The following is a 16,103-nucleotide window of genomic DNA, read 5'->3' on the forward strand; positions in this document are numbered from 1 at the left end:
CACTATTTAAATTACCGTATAATATTTTGCGTTGAAAATAGACTTTATGGATAATGCTCCCAAAGTGCCGGTACTTTAAATAGCGATTTGATTCAGAATATTTTGAAATGCCAGTTCATGAATCTCTATATCGCGGTTTGAAAGAGAAGAATGCCTAATTCATTCCATCAAGAATGCACGCTGATGAATGCATGTAGAAGAATGCATGTAGAAGAATGCATGTAGAAGAATGCGTGTTAAAGAATGCGTGCAGAAGAATGCATACTAAAGAATGTGTGCAGAAGAATGCATGCTAAGGAATACATTTCAATGAATAATCAAATGTAATTTATAATTTTTTCATAAAATATAAATTCCTTTAACAGTTTGAATTATGTATCGAAAAAAATTATTGAAATTTCATATAAGAAATTTTATATAAAACCATATAATATATAATAATATATTTTATATATTATATGGTATATTTTAAGTTTTAAAAAGTGCGTCATGAGTTTCATATACATAAATGTAAACTTTCAGAATAATTCAAAAAAAATCATATTTCCAATTATTTAAATTATAATCCAAATCAATTTACTTAAATTCTAAGCAAAGTAAATTGATGAATTCTATACTTTTGAGAATACATCAGTAGTTCAAATAAATTTTTGAAATAATAATTTTATAGAAATTTACTTTCCAATAATTTGAATTATATTCCAAAGCAATTTATTTAAATTCTATGCAAGGTGAATTGGTGTATTTTATACTTTAAAGAATGCATCATCAATTTCTTATTGCTATGCTGGTAGAGGAAGGGGAAAAAAAAGGTTTCTTTTTATAGCCGGCAAAGATCGAATTCTGATCAAAATCAGAATGGGAAAAATTCCTATTTTGCCTCTTTAATCTTTCAAAAACCATTTTACTCGAAGAATATTATTTGACTTTTTGCTAAATGACTTTCAGAACTACCTATTTGAAGCATGAATCGAGAGCAAATGACCAGGGCCATATCTGCATTTTAGATCTTCTATTTTTTTTTAAGAAAACGAAATACTTATCATACTTTTATAAAGTGTTTCAGAGCGCTTTGTTTTGAAGAAAGGAAATTATAGTTTTGTATCAAACTTTTAGCCACATTTAGCGACAAGAGTAAAAAAAATAAACTGTCTGTGAAAGCCTTATTTGAATAGTGCTCTAATTCTGACTATAAGAAAAGGAGTTTTCTCTTCTAGAGAGCTAATGTCCAGAGTCCTACCAGAATTTCACATGTCTCATTTTTTTTAAACAAAAATGTTTATCACACTTCTATAACGTGTTTCTCTGAGTTTTCTTTTGAAAGAAGGGAATTAAAATATTATATTAAATATTAAGTCACATTTAGAAGCAGGTGTTGGAAAAAAGATCTATACAAGCCTCGTATATTTTAACTCTTCCTATTATAAAAAAGAAATTTTATATTCGAAGTTTAATTGAGAGTTATGGTCCAGAGACCTGCCTTACTTTTTTTAACTAAAGCTGCCTATCATACTTTTATAAGTGTATCGAGGAATTTTGCTTTGAAGAAAGGAAATTTTAATACTGTATCATATCTAAAGCGAACTACATTTAACGACAGTAGTAATATACACGTAAAATTTTATATGAATAGTATTCTAACTTTGCAAAAGAAAATGATTTTAAAATTTCAAGCAAAAACGACAACTTTATAAATATTAATATTGTTACGTGAGAAATATTAGTAAATTACTCAACCCTAAAAATATTAAAATTGCTGAAATATTTTTTAAATAAATTTTCTACAAAAATTACAATTAAAGTCTCAAAATCATCTTACTTGGTCATCTTAGGGTTAAATAAGCTTTAAACAGATTTTATTTAAATATATTTCTTAGTCTTTTTATGTATTTATTTAAATAGACAAAGCGCTTATGTTATGGATCCAAGAAAAAGTGTTTTCAACATTAATAGACTCCCCTATAAATTTTGTAATAAAAAGAGCTTTCCTGCAAAATTGAACTCTCAGTTCCTGAGATTTTAGTTCCTAATATAGTCTTATATATTCAGGAATCTATCATAAAGTATGTCATATATCAGGTATCTATCATAAAGATACCTCACTCCGTCGGTTGTAAAATGGTGGGGTTGGTTATCTTCAATACATAAACAAACTTAAGTTAAAATGAGCTTTTTTTTTCAAATGTGATAGTTCAGCATTTTTTAGATGCGGGAAAGATAAGTTTTGAAAATGAATTTTTGTTAATATATTTATTGAATCCAGCTGGTGAACAGATATTTATTGTTCTGAGCTGTTTTTAAAATGGGTTTAATAGAATAAAAAATATTCTGAAATTATTATCATTTCAAAAATAGATTTAAATTCAAATCATCAATTCAATTGCTTCAATATGCTGTTAGACTGAACAAATAACCCGATTTTAAATATATGTGTTCTGAAAACTATCATACAATTTTAATGCAATTAATGATACATGAAAAGCACCAAGACAAACACCAAGTTTGTTTGTAATTCTTGATAGAATTTCTTGCCTTCACGTTTTGTTACAATACAAATCAATAGCTCAATCAATTTTAATAATCTTTTATGAGACGACAAACGTCTTTTAGGTAAACAAAATTGATTAAAAGTCCAAAAAATTGAATCAAGCAAAAATGAAGAACAAAATTTTAAATACAATAAGCCAAAATGAGAAAATGCTAAAAGTATCAAAAGTCTAAAGTTGTCTTCAGCAAACAATTTAAATAAATATTATTAAACAAGGTCGAACCAAATATTTTGAAATTTAACATTTATATTTGTTCCTAACACTACAAAAATGCAACTTTAAAGTTCCTGTAGCGGTTTTGGCATCGGTGGTTAAGAAACCTTTTCTTGGCATTCAGGTGAGAAGTGATTTATCCGTAACCATAATGTCACATAGATCACTAGACCTTATGCCATGTGATTTCTCTTTATAAGGATTGGTCAGAGACAAAGTTTATGAATTACTGATACTAGAAAAACTAGAAGAACATAATGATAGATTTGAACAATATTGAAGCACACTGAAGGTGTATGGAACTGCAATACGTATGGAACGAACTGAAAGTTGCTTTTCGAAGGTTTCCTCATTACATGAAATGATGATTTTTCGTGAATATGCTATTTTGGTACGTTTCCATTGTACCGGAGCAAATCTCACCTGGCAGACTTTTTGGTGACATCACACAGTCGCCGAAATAAATCACACAAAGCACACTTTATTGGCTACATCACACAGCATATACATAAAAAAACAGTTAATAAATGATTCAATTTTCTTTTTACTTCGGAGGCATAAAAATTTTAATATCACTTAAAAATTTTTCAAATGGGGCTTCCGTTTGCCTTCTCCACATAAATTCTGCAAAATAACTTTCGAGATGATGGCGTGCCATTTCTCTATGTTTCTTACTTCGCCATTTTGCTGTGCCCCACAGTCTCTCTATTTTTTGCGTGTACATTTCATTTTCCGGATCGACTTATATTTATGGTTCACTTTGAAATGTTCGAAACTTTCATCTTCCAGCTTACTAGTGCAGTATAATTTCCATGAATCGGAATATATTATAGTTTCTTTGTCTGTATTTTCCTTAATTGCCTTGAAAGTGTTAGAATATCGGTTTGACACCTGCTCATGGAAACATTCATTAATTTCCCGGCAAACTCCACCGAAGATCCGATGTTTTGGTAGAATCCTTCTCGCATTGTTTTTTCGCTTCGTAAATAAACTTTCACCCACGTCGACGATCATGCCAGGTCCTCCTACTTTCCGTTTTTCATGTTTAAGCAAAGAATTCACACAAATCTCACGTTAAAAGTTATTCCAATCTACAACTGTTCCGTGATTGATTTCCAACTACTTTTCACACCATTTAACTGAAGTTAATTCTTCGCTGCAACTATAAATAAACCTCACACACATCAAAAAGCTCATTTTCAATGACTGAAACCATGTGCCTTTACGGATGCTTCTGTTGCAGCGACAAGATGAAAAGTTGCAGAGCCATTGAATTTCATCTCCGATTTACAATTTCAGTTCATGATTCTTATCACCAGTTGCGATTTCAGCCAAAACGCAGCAAATTTTCATCGCATTTTGCTTCAATTTTTTATATTAAGAAAAAGACATGACAGATAAAAAATAAGTTGGCAGCGACTAGCTTTGAATGAGGAGACAAAAGGTTACCAGCGGCGATATTCAGTTTGGTATTGGTTGCATCATTATTGGCGCCTTTATCGCCTGCGCTGGTATAATGGAAAAGTACCGCTATTTACAAAAACTGCATCTAAAGCTAGTGCTGTCTATGGTTATTCTGAAAATGGCGCAAAATTATAATATGGGGGAAAAACAACAGCATTGTGGAAATGAAAGGCGTTTGTAGTCTAATTTTCTAAGATTTTAAAAATTACTGCTGTATTATCTTGGCTCATGAAAATTTGCAAAAGCTAAGAATAAGACAATGATTTTAATAGTTTTCCTCTAGGTGGAAAAATGACGCCAAATTGGCGTTTTTTTTTAAAAAGTAGTTTAATAACTTTTCAAATATTTAAGTTAACTGTCCGTTTTAAAGCTCAGATAATTCATTATTGCAAGACGAAATCTATAGTTTAAAATCCTCGTTTTGCTTCAAGTGTAATGCACTTAAACTGTGGCTTCTTTACTTTTCTTGGAGACATGCTTCGAAAAACCAAGTTAATAAAAAATTAGATGTTTGTCGCTTAACATAAGGGCATCATATCTAACATTAATAACTACAAAATTTGGCATATTAATCTTTAAATTTGTGTTGTTCTTTGTATTATGATAACGATTTCAAAAATAAACATCTAAAATCAGTTCATAAATTTATGACGTTTACAATAAACATTAAAATATGACTGAATAATTTTTCACATTTTGTTTTACCTATTTGTAAGAAATAGGCAAAAACAGTTAAAAAAAAAGTGGTAACTTTGATGAATTTGAGCTCAGTTTTTTTATGATTTGATTAAAACAATTTAAAAATATTACTTTTCAGAATGAAATAAGAATTATCGTAAAAATACAATAATTTATAAAATATAATTTAATGGTTTGACTTGATAGATTCAATTGTTTCATACAACTTCTATATGAATTTACAGAGATGTTCTATAAAAACTCTTTTCCTCAGTTTCAATCTTAATTTGTGGCAAGGACAGGTGCACTGTTAAAAATTCCCGACCAAATTACTGTAAGAAGTACCGGCATGTTTTACCGTTAAATTCATTTTTATCTGATCGTGTTACGAAAAAAAAACTGATGTCTTCTACAATTACCGTCAAAGCAATTTTTACCGGAACATGTTACACTACAAAATATCTGATATACCGTATTTTTACAGTAATAATTACCGTAAAATCGCTTCATCAATCTAAGTAAATACATATTAGTCTAAAAGTACGGTATAATATTTTACGGTAAAAATGGATTTCAGGGATGATTCACCCAAAGTACCGTTACTTTATATCGTAATTTTCTTACAGTGTAGGGGTAGGGACGATTTTTAGACTTACGGTTTTCCATTTATAGCTCCGGTCTTTCAATTACAATGATACTAAAATAGTTGCTTTAAGACAGTAATATATAAGCTTATTGCAACTTATAATTGATTGCTGCATGAATTGACTCTATATATAGGAAGCTTTGTATCCGAATAAGTGCATATACTTATGCAACTTACACGTTTTAACCTATACCATGGATACATTTATTTTCATTTGTTTACATTTATTTTGTATCTATGTGATTCATTGTACAAAATATTACGCTTCCGTATACGTTCCTAAGGATTTGCTACCTTTCAGTAATGTAATATTATAATTGTGAATAGACCTTTGGCATGGGGGCTTCTGCTTTCTGAGATTAATTTTTTTTTTCTTGCATGGTTATTATTCATAAATATTAGTTAATATTTCTTGTAAACATTTTTCTCTACTGTGATGGCACACATTATTTTGCCATTGATACAGATTTAACTGAAATTCAAATTGCTAAAAACTAGTTACAATATATAAACATTTATTTTCAGGAAAGAAATATTGCATCATCAAGCAAACTAATAGCAGTTATCAACAGCAAAAAAAAAATACCGCGAACGAAATATTTAAAATAAGATCAAATAGGATGCAATTTTGAATACATTCCAGTACAATGTAAATTTAGTATGATATATTTTTATCATTACATCTCACAAATACCAGATATGCTCCGTTTAGTTTTTATTTGTATAAGAGTTCTTACGCAATATATTTTCAGGAATTTATCATTTTCAAAACATGTTATAGAAAACGTCTGGAAAGAAATATTGAGATAAATGTGGCATGAATATCCCAGACATTTTAAATTGCTAATTTTGGTTGTGTAATGCTAAGAGAAGTACCATCCGAAAATGTATTTGCAGAACATAAGCTTTTGTGAAATATTGGCATGAAGAATACTCAAGAGAAAAAGTAATAACGCGATGGAAATAGAACAAAGCCGCTTCTCGTATAATTTCTCAATATTTTATGAACATTATAATGGCTGATCTTCGGTCCTTAATACTCGTTTCGTATAGATTCGTCGAAAAACTATATTCTTTAGTTTGAAATACTCATTCCAACTCTAGTTAAGGTAGAAAGAAACTTTAAAAATTTGTTTGCTTAAAGAAGTTTGTTTATTTTCAAAAAGTATACAAGACTTGATGGCAATAGATTATTTCAGAATCGCTGTTTGCAGGTTGAAGTGGAATTAATAGAGATACGATTTGGCTTAGTTTAAGTACATAAATCAAAGTTTACAAGGCATTATTTGGGAACATTAACGTACACTATGGAATTGGTATTTCCGGTAAAAAATAAAACTGAATTTGTGGTTAATCGAAGCAAAATATAAGGTACTAAAACCAGTCATTCAGTAATTTTTCAACTTATATGGTAACGGCCTACTAGAAAATCTGGTTTTCAAAATTATAATTCCTGTAGGCCGGGATAGCCTGGTCAGTAGGGCACTGGGCCCATGTCCGAGAGTTCGTGGGTTCGAACGCCGCCAGTTGAAGACTCCCCATGCAGTTGGTGACTGATGCACGTTAAAACTCTGTCGAGTCGCAAAGTCCTCCATGTTCCTATAACAAATCAAAACTTCTGGGGGTACTGGATTCGAGATCGATCGTTCTCTGATTCAGGTCAAAATTACGATCTGTGGATGAATGAATGGATGTATGAATGGGTTCACCTTATAAACAGGTGTGACGGATGATGTGGCAGAAGTCGAATTCTTGGCTATAGATGACGCCACTGAAAAACAAGAATCGCACACTCTGCCTTAAATTTGCTCGATTTCACCAAGCAAGCTTGCCCGTGTGGCAAGTGGCATTCGAACCAACCACTTATCATAATTATTGTTACCACACGTTTAGAAAAAATACAAAACTGAAGTGTAAATTTACCCGGATAAATGGTTCTTATGCCATCGCTTAAGTATTTTGATAAAAAAAAAAATTGCACCACACAGCTCAAAAGTTTACGTTAATTATAAAACAATATTTTATTGTTAGTTATGCCAAATCATGATCAAAATTATTCCGTAAAAATTACCGAGCATTCGTGTGTTCCCGTTAAGACCGAAACACAGTAACATTTAACATATTCTTGTAATTTTGGCCATACATTTTTCTCCCAAGGAAAGGGCATAAAATTCTTTTATTTTAACTCAAAACTGTTAGATTGGTACAAAATTTTGAGATCTTGTAACGCTTATTTATTTTTGAACGGAAACGTTATTTTAATGGCTTGTAAAAATAGTTAAATTAAAAATAAAGTAATTAAATTTTATAATTTTTTTTTAATTTAAAAGGTTAAAATGCTTTAATACAGAATTTTGCTGTTCATTCATCTTTATGAATTCAATCGCTTACGAGTGTTTGATCCAGTTAAAAGTAAATAAATTAAAATTTACAGTATTCAACTTAATGCTAAAATAAATTTTTATTAAACCATGTTTAAACAAATATAGAGATTTGAAATAAAATTTTATTTTTGATCAGAATTGTTAGATTTGAACAAAATGTTTCTATGCTTTAGCACTTTTTCGGCAGAAAAAAATATTTTTATGACTAAAAACGAAGTTAAAGAATTTTTTTTTTTTTTTTGAAATTTCCTTAGACCGTTTCGGCCTAGTTAAATTGCATGAATTAAATTTTACAGTACTCTACTTAAAACCAAAATTAATTTAATTAAATGCGTTTAAATAAATTTCGCACGGAGAGAAAATGGTAAGTCTACCGCACGGCATGGTACAGATATTCTTGGTAAAAAAAACATTTTTTTGTTTAAATTAAAACAAAACATACTGTATTTAAATGTTTTATATGGTGTTTAATTTGCTCATAAGGTAACCATTTTCCGAAAAGTCTGTTTTTCAAAATTAGAGTTCTTATTAACAGACATTTAGTAAGAAATACAAAACCGAAAGTTAAATTAATTAAAATGAAAGGTTTTTATGCCATGTTCTAAGTTATCATGAAAAAATTACTAATTTCTTTCTCATTAACCAAAATTTATCACATGTCATAAAACCATATTTTATTGTTACGTTCTCAAAAATCATTAGAAAAGTGCATCGGAAAAAATTTCCGATATTTTTAGTGATCCTATAGAACCAGAAACACGTTAAATTTGGCCATATGTTTTTACTCAGGGTAAAAACGTAGTTTAATTTCAATTTAATGGCAAATTTTTAAATTTTCACATAATGCAACAATCTTTTAAATCATGATATTTTTAAATAGAAATAAATGTTTTAATAACTTGAAAATATAAATATTTTCAACTTTAGTCTTTTTTTTTAGCTAGATTGCAAGACAGTTAACTATTTAAAGCAACAAAAAAATTAAGAACTTTTATTTTAATAACATTATTTAATTTTGATTTCCTATTTTCAGTCTAGATTGCTATTTTTGTTCAAAATGTTTAAGTCCATTATTACCTGACTATTTTCCTATCAAAAAAAATATTTCAACAGTTTTAAAATAATTCTTCATTTTTTTATCGAAATAATTATTCTAAACACGACTATAGACTCTGAAATTCATTATTCTTCTCTATTGAAAATACTGTAATTTACAAGATTCTTTCAAAAGGTTTTATAGAGATTCACTTTATGTATGAAAACTAAAAAAATAGAATTCTTATACATTCAACCATAACTGAATCTTTAATTTAAAATTTTGAAAAGTTTTACGAAAGTTTAAAATATTGTAAGTTGCAAAACTTTCAAAATGCTCCAAAAAATTTTTACTTAATCCGTGAAAATTAAAAAAAAAACAATTTACATTCAAAAATTACCAATTAATAATTTTTCAAACGTTACTGAAGTATTTATATAAAATTAATATATTGAATTAGAATAAATAGTGATATAATAGTGATGTAACAATATTTACTATATTAAAATTAGTTAACAGGAATCGAATAATTCTGTGACATGACGTATTATCTCGCCAATACGAGTTGAGATCCCTCGCATTGAGGGCGATGGCTGATCTCGTTTATTGTCTGACAGTAGTTTGCATAGGCATTAACGCTAGATGAGACAATGATAAACGTGTATCATGGCTGCATTATTAATTTTTAACAAGTTTTAAGTAGCTGACATTTAAAAGTCAAATTGCATATTGAAAAATGAAAACACCGATTTAATTAATAACTAAATATAAACAATTAAATTAATATATCATTGTGAATATTACCTTACAAAAACATATTTGAAATCTTTGAGCAATTAGGCTGTGCTTTTGTTAGACTAAAATTATTTCTATAATAAATTTAAATACTAGACTGCTGGAGTTTGATGGAATTTTTATAAAATTTATTTTTCAATTTAAATTAAATTACTTTTAATGTAACTTTTTATTCAAAAAAGTTGTTATAAGTGACTTAGTAATAAATACATATTTCAAAGTTTTCTTTTGTGAAAAACCAACCAGAAAATATAGAATTCAGATATTCCAGATTCCAAAAAATGCCTGTGGCAATATATCTTAAAAATAAATTTATCATGGGTGATTTTTCAAAATTTAATGTAGCTTTGAAATTTGCAAACGTTTGAATCAGCATGCAGAGCTTTGTAAAGTCACAACCGGAAAAGAAATAAATCAAGCATATTCCGCAGAATAATTCTTCCATTTGTAACAAAAAAATATTTTTTTTGTGAAATACAGTAATGTGTCATTCGTAAAATGAGAAAAAAATTTCCGAATATGGAAGAATAAAATTTAGTCTAGCTTGTGAATATTCCTTTATTGTTTGAATTCGCACTTAGTTATCACAATAAATATTTAACTACACAAATTTTAAGTTTTTATATGTTTTGAGTGGATGTTTCTTATTAAAAAAACTTGTGTTATTGTTTGAAAAAAAACCTCATAAATAAGATTTCTCGAAATGAGAAAAAAATAAACTTCTTTACATTAATGTTGTTGACGTATGCCTGTTTAGACAGAGGGGGGGGGGCGATTGTTCTTGTTTTCCAGGGGCGCCATCTATGGCCCAAAATTTGACTTCTGCCATACCATACGTCGCACCCGTTTATAGTTCGAACCCATTCATACATCCATTCATTCATCCAAAGATCGTAATTTTGACCTGAATCAGAGAACGATCGATCTCCAATCCAGTACCCCCAGAGGTATTGATTTGTTATGGGAACATGGATGACTTTTGCGACTCGACCGATTTAACGTGCATCAGTCACTTTACCACACGGGGAGTCTTCGGCCTTCGGAGTTCGAACCCACGAACTCTCGGACATGGGCCCAGCGTCCTACCGACCAGGCTATCCCGGCCTCTTTACATTAATGAAAAATTGAAATGAATAACACTGATGATAAATAATTTTTTTGCTCTTATGCAAATACTTGATCTTGCCTATGCTGAAGTTTTTAAATATTAAATTAGTTTTGCTAATAAAAAGCTGCACATTTCTTTTAAAGAGATGGTTTTAATCGCTCTCTTGTTGAATCGTTTAAGCTTAAAAACTTCATATATCACAGACAGTCGCATAAATGTTGTAATAGACTGCTAGGGGAGTTAAGATCACATAATCAGGATACAAAGTGGACCCATGCCGAGAAATATCGCAGTACGAAGCTGGAGACATTGCCCTATTATGACCAGCTCAGAATAATACGAAAAAATAACGAAGGGCTCCTAGCGGTGTATGATGACATTTCCGGCTATGGGTAATTATGCAATTTAAATCCTCATGCACCCTAACTCTCTTATAGCCTACATTTGTCGTGATATTTATGTGTTCTAATGCTGTAAAATTATTTCATCAAAAATGAACTAAAAATAAAACTTAAAAAATTCTTCAGCTTGGAGAAAGAAAGTATTTGATGCATGCATATTTGAAACCAGCGATACGAAGGTATTTAAGAACTCATGCAAATGAAAAAAAGTGATCCCCTGTGTAGTAAATTGAAACAATTATTAAACATATACCAATAATAGTACGTGTTTTCGATTGCATAGAGTTTAATTTGAATTCTTTTTATAAATTATCTGGAGATCATAGAATTGCTTTTCACTAAGCTACAAAGTGAAAAGTGTTTAGGTCAATTCATATGTAAAGGTAAATAATTAAATCGCACTGATTAAAAATAGGTGTATTGCGTTTTAATAAATGAAACTTGTAGGCTAGGTGTGCCTGTGTGCCAACTTAAGCAACTTATTATTTCACGCTGGATAAATATTTTACAGTTTTTTTTAAAAAGTTACGTAGCTTACCATATATCTTTTGTTGAAATGTTACTTAACTTATTTGTTAAATTAAATAACCTCAAGCAATACAAATAGTGTCGCATAACACGAGAAACTGAGGCTGACGTTTTGCATCTTTAAATGGGATAGCGTGCTTAGGTCAATTAGTTGTGTCATCCTTTCAGCAGATTTTGAAACACTGACAATTTTAATGCAAATAACACATCGACAAAGTAAGTAGTGCGACCGAATGGTGAACTTCTATCCATCTGATCCCATACAATCACTGGCGTACTTGGATCATATCATTCTCAACATACTTAATCATAGCTGACCACCACTTTTTGCTATAAAATTATATTACTTATTATTATGCAAACACTACCGAGAGCCGTGATGGCTCAGGGGCACCTTTTAATGAGGTGAACTGGGTTTGAATCCCAGCGAGGCTGGCTGATACTAATTCCACATCCGGCTTGCACCGACCAGAATGATGACGTGAAATATCCTCAGGGGTAGATGAATCATGGGTAAGAGTCCCCTTACATTCCGGCTAACCGTGGGAGGTTCTCGTGGTCTTCCTCTCCATGCAGTTTCATCAAAAAGCCCTCCACGGAGGCAAATTACTCCCAATACTTGATTCAGGAGCTCCCTCGTCTTCAGAATCAGGTTCAAAATTACAAGGCTACGTATAGTTAAACATTGATCGTCGTAAACACCCAAAATTGGGTCGATTGTTCAACGACGGTTACAAAATTAAAAAAAATAATAAAACTACACTACTGTAATCTTAGTAGTTTATTTAGCTATTGTGCTAGTTTACGTACGTGTTGGTTGAACAGGGAAGCATCACGAAGGGCACTCCTCGAAGAAAATATTGATGTTGTATGTTTGATGCTCTAGCACAGATCTGATCCATTATGAACAGTTTTGAAGCCTAGCCCATTGGTCACAATACGAATATACCGAAACCAACCAGAAGAAACAATGCAAAAACCCTAAGGAAAATACACTCTATAACAAAAAATCGAAGCAGCAAGAAGGAGTTGTCCGAGTAAATCGGTAATTGGTGGATAGGAAAACAATGTACAGAATAGCAAATGATTAAAGTTTCAGAACAATTGAATAATTTATTGCAGAGTTACAGTAACAAGTTAAATAAGGTGTTGACCCGCTTCTAGCCTGGATACAAGCTGCCACACGGCGTAGCATAGACCGATAAAGCTCCCGGATAGTCTCTTGCGATATTTCCTGCCAAATTCGATCCAATTGTTGAATGAGGTCATCAACATTCCGTGCCAGATGCAATCGCCTTCCCATCATATTCCAGACATGCTCGATGGGAGAGAGATCTGGTGATCTGGCAGGCCAAGGAAGAGTTTGACAAGCTTGCAGACAGTTCATAGCAACACGTGCCGTATGTTGTCTGGCATTGTCCTACTGAAAAATCAGCGCAGGGCGCTGCAAAAGGAACGGTATCAAAACAGGTCTTAGGATGTCGTCGACGTACCGCTGTGCAATAAGTGTACCTCTAATGACGGCTAAAGGGTACCAGCTGTCAAAGGAAATGGTACCCCAGACCATAATGCCTTGTTGAGGGCAGGTATGGCGTGCAATAGTGAAGGCAGGATCCCCCCTCTACCCTGTGCGTCCCCAAATACGTCATCGATGATTGTCAGGAAGCATTTGGAAGCGGGATTCGTCACTAAAGACTATACGTCCCCAGTCGGCATCATTCCAGCCTGATCGAGCGTCGATTTTGAGCGTCTTAGTGCGTTCTTGGTGCGTCTATTTTTTTGTTATAGAGTGTAGACTGGATTAGTCAACAGACCGTTTCTATTCTAATTGCTTAGTATTACCTAATCACACACTGCCCAAATGACAGAGCTTAAGGAATTGGAATTGGAACTCCTTCATCATCCTCCACGATTACTAGATCTAGCTCCCTCTGACTATCACTTCTTAAATTTTTAACTGGAAAATAATTTAACAGCTTAATTCTAAACAAACAGTACGACTAACTTTTCCGGAATTCATTGACTTACGTCCTCCCAGGGTTTAATCACACAGGACTGAATAATTTACAGTTATCAAATGCGTCGTAAAAATAATATGAGGGACGATGTGCAGTTAAAAGAAAATTGTAAATCGAAGTTTTGAAAAGATCATTTTTCTTAAAAACGTTAGGGGATTCATTTTTAAATAAGAATTTTTTCAAAAGAAACTGGGATTTTAAATTAATTCTTCCGCGAATTTTGTTTCTGATTTCTTTTAAATAATGACTATTTATGCAAAGCCTTAGGAAATTTTATTTATCACTTTCTAAACCTTTTTTTTATATGATCGCAATTGAACGGTTTCCATAAGCAATAACGAAAAAAATGGAGCATAAATGTTGCCGGACACAAATCTAAATACTGAAATTTTTAAAAATACAGAATATAAAAGAAATTAATTCAAGCTGGAAGCAAAATGAGGAATTATAATTAGAAAAATCTTGCTAAGGATACAAACTGCTTCTCGTTCTTTTTTATGAACTTTTATAATCTATTTTCTTAAGTATATATTCTTTAAATTTGTTTTTATTTCCCTTATAATTTAAATAGATATTAGCACAAAATATTGTTGCACTAAATAAATATTTTTCTTTATCATTCGGGAAAATATAGAGGTTAAAAAATATGATGATATAAGAAGCAATTGCATTGGTGAGGAATCGAGTAAAGGGCAAAGTTTACTAGTCTAGTAAATAAATGTTAAATTTATTTACGTCTGGATAATCGGTTTCTATACTGGTGTCAAAAAAATAATTAAATAATTATTTTTGTCAGCGTTTTTCTCACCCAAGAAAATAAAATCTGTTTCACGAGGCTCGAAACTCGAAATTTAAGGTACTCCAAGTTATAATTCAAAATAAAAATTGCACTCTTGAGTAATATAAATTTCGACGAATAAATGAATCTTTGTTTTTAGAGTTACCTCAGCTACAGTTATTTTCTCTTCTATGTCTTTTCTTTCCTTTTTGCTTAGTTAACTGTAACAATTATCGTTATTTTAAATATATATATCGTTAATTATTAGAAATACTTTTACATACTTTTTAAATATTGTTTCTAACAACATATTTTGCAGTATTGCAACAACTTCTATAAATATTCTCAACAATATTTTATTCGTAATCTCCTTAACATAAAGATTACCCTTCTCTTTTTGAAAGTTTTTTTTTTAGTTTTTAAGATGCCTAAAAACTAAGTTAACAAAGAATTTACAAGAAACGATTAAGCTTTAAGGAAAATATTCAGGAACAAAATGATGAAGTATAAATAATTTACTTGTTATGGAGAACTGTTTCTCACATTTTAAAAAAAAAATATTTTTAAGGTTTCTAAACTTCATTTAGTTCCGAGTGGTTACTAAATCTTTTTAGAAACTACTGTTTTATTTTGTAAAAAACTAAGAAGATAATTTTATAATTATAGAATATGTTGCATAGACATTTCATGCCTTTTCTATCTTCGTCATTATCAGACTCTTACTGCATTATTTTATTTACAGAAAATTGCTTTACAAATTTTTGTTTATTATTATTTGTTACTTGTATTAATATCATGTGAATAATTTTGTCAAAAGGCATTTAGTGTAATGCATATATATACATATACATACATACATACATACATATACATATATATATATATATATATATATATATATATATATATATATATATATATATATATATATATATATATATATATATATATATATATATATATATATATATATATATATATATATATATATATATATATATATATATATATATACAGAACCGCTCAAAAGTATCAGTACCCCTAGAAACTTATAAAAAAATGGCAAAATTCAAAGTGTCATAACTTCTTTATATATATAATATGATATGATAATTTTTTAATTAAAATAAATTAAAAAATTTTCATATCATATTATAATTACACTAAAATTCATTATAATTGCTGAAAAATCATTAAATTCAGAAAAAAAAACTTTTTTTTATTTGACAATAACTTCGTCAAAAAACATGTTTTTTTGGAATTTTTTTTTAAATGAAAGCTAAAAGTTCAAATTTTTCAATGGTATAATAAAAATTAACAATATCTAACCCCTTTGTGCCCGTACATCGCGTCAAACTTCACAAAAAATTAACACAATTTTCTATGATTGTTTAGAGTGTAATTGTATACAGTTGCAAAATATATTTATTAAAAACAATTCAAGTACATAAAAGTAGAGATTTTAAGCTTCAAAATGAGCTAAAGCAGAAGCATTTTTGATCATT

Source organism: Parasteatoda tepidariorum, chromosome 9 (genome assembly GCF_982258835.1).
Source record: "Parasteatoda tepidariorum strain Cologne lab strain chromosome 9, Ptep-v5.0, whole genome shotgun sequence".
Taxonomy (NCBI): Eukaryota; Metazoa; Arthropoda; class Arachnida; order Araneae; family Theridiidae; genus Parasteatoda; species Parasteatoda tepidariorum.